The sequence below is a fragment of the Trifolium pratense genome, unplaced genomic scaffold, assembly GCF_020283565.1.
Source record: "Trifolium pratense cultivar HEN17-A07 unplaced genomic scaffold, ARS_RC_1.1 scaffold_119, whole genome shotgun sequence".
In the NCBI taxonomy this organism is placed as follows: domain Eukaryota; kingdom Viridiplantae; phylum Streptophyta; class Magnoliopsida; order Fabales; family Fabaceae; genus Trifolium; species Trifolium pratense.
The window spans coordinates 15,001-17,500 of record NW_025721020.1 but is presented as its reverse complement, the minus strand read 5'-3'; positions in this window follow the sequence as shown (position 1 = coordinate 17,500).

The window sequence follows — 2,500 nt, the reverse complement described above, 5'->3', positions numbered from 1 at the left end:
CAAAGTGCTCCGAAATGCACACGGGGGTGTCAAGCAACCTCCATGTACCGTGGCATGACCGTGGCCAAGTAATAAAGATCAAATTCCATGCCTATGCCAAGTTGGACCAAGGCCCCATCTCGTTTTGCTATAAGCAAGGGGCGTGGCAAGGCACGCGGGGGGCCAAAAAATCAAAGTGCTCCGAAATGCACACGGGGGTGTCAAGCAACCTCCATGTACCGTGGCATGACCGTGGCCAAGTAATAAAGATCAAATTCCATGCCTATGCCAAGTTGGACCAAGGCCCCGTCTCGTTTTGCTATAAGCAAGGGCGTGGCAAGGCACGCGGGGGGCCAAAAAATCAAAGTGCTCCGAAAATGCACACGGGGGTGTCAAGCAACCTCCATGTACCGTGGCATGACCGTGGCCAAGTAATAAAGATCAAATTCCATGCCTATGCCAAGTTGGACCAAGGCCCCGTCTCGTTTTGCTATAAGCAAGGGCGTGGCAAGGCACGCGGGGGGCCAAAAAAATCAAAGTGCTCCGAAATGCACACGGGGGTGTCAAGCAACCTCCATGTACCGTGGCATGACCGTGGCCAAGTAATAAAGATCAAATTCCATGCCTATGCCAAGTTGGACCAAGGCCCCGTCTCGTTTTGCTATAAGCAAGGGCGTGGCAAGGCACGCGGGGGGCCAAAAAATCAAAGTGCTCCGAAAATGCACACGGGGGTGTCAAGCAACCTCCATGTACCGTGGCATGACCGTGGCCAAGTAATAAAGATCAAATTCCATGCCTAGGCCAAGTTGGACCAAGGCCCCGTCTCGTTTTGCTATAAGCAAGGGCGTGGCAAGGCACGCGGGGGGCCAAAAAATCAAAGTGCTCCGAAATGCACACGGGGGTGTCAAGCAACCTCCATGTACCGTGGCATGACCGTGGCCAAGTAATAAAGATCAAATTCCATGCCTATGCCAAGTTGGACCAAGGCCCCGTCTCGTTTTGCTATAAGCAAGGGCGTGGCAAGGCACGCGGGGGGCCAAAAATCAAAGTGCTCCGAAAATGCACACGGGGGTGTCAAGCAACCTCCATGTACCGTGGCATGACCGTGGCCAAGTAATAAAGATCAAATTCCATGCCTATGCCAAGTTGGACCAAGGCCCCCGTCTCGTTTTGCTATAAGCAAGGCGTGGCAAGGCACGCGGGGGGCCAAAAAATCAAAGTGCTCCAAATGCACACGGGGGTGTCAAGCAACCTCCATGTACCGTGGCATGACCGTGGCCAAGTAATAAAGATCAAATTCCATGCCTATGCCAAGTTGGACCAAGGCCCCGTCTCGTTTTGCTATAAGCAAGGGCGTGGCAAGGCACGCGGGGGGCCCAAAAAATCAAAGTGCTCCGAAAATGCACACGGGGGTGTCAAGCAACCTCCATGTACCGTGGCATGACCGTGGCCAAGTAATAAAGATCAAATTCCATGCCTATGCCAAGTTGGACCAAGGCCCCGTCTCGTTTTGCTATAAGCAAGGGCGTGGCAAGGCACGCGGGGGGCCAAAAAATCAAAGTGCTCCGAAATGCACACGGGGGTGTCAAGCAACCTCCATGTACCGTGGCATGACCGTGGCCAAGTAATAAAGATCAAATTCCATGCCTATGCCAAGTTGGACCAAGGCCCCGTCTCGTTTTGCTATAAGCAAGGGCGTGGCAAGGCACGCGGGGGGCCAAAAAATCAAAGTGCTCCGAAATGCACACGGGGGTGTCAAGCAACTTTCCAGTCCACTTATACATATTGTGTGGAGTGTGCACACAAGACACCGTCTCAAAATTCGACTTCTAGGCGGCGTTTTACGTCAAATCCGCCTTTTTTTCGAGTTTTCGGCCAAAAAATCAAACTCAATCGAAACTTCGTCGGATCGCTTAGCCACTTTCCAGTCCACTTATACTTATTGTGTGGGGTGTGCACAAAAAAAACGAAGTCAAAATTCGACTTCTAGGTTGTTTTTTACGTGGTATCCGCCCTTTGCGAAGTTTCGGCCGAAAAATTCGTAATTAATTCATCCGACATCGGAATATTACGATTCTTTCGTGGTTTTGCTTGTTTTAATGTCCCTAACAACCATAAAAAAATTCAAAAAAAATTCGTCTTCTAGGTCCACTTTTAAGCACTTTTAAAAACTTATGGATACAGGGAAAAAAGTGCACTTTTTCTACAAAACTGAAAATGGCCTTCCAGTCATATATAGGGGGAGGGTGGGTGTGGGGGTAGGCTCGGCAGGCACGGGGCGCGCCTATGGGCACAGCAGGCAAGCAAAAACTACGTCTTAACGTGTTTTCCCCTGCAATTTCGTTGCTCTTTTCATCATTTCAATCAAATTCATGGACATTCTTGATGGAATTCGATCAAAAAATTGAAATTTGGATGAATTTGTGAGGAAATTGGTGATGATCATGCTGTTCTTGGCTTGGGCAGGCCTTGGCTGGCATTGGGCATGGTAAGCACGTATTTGTGCATAACTCCCACCCTC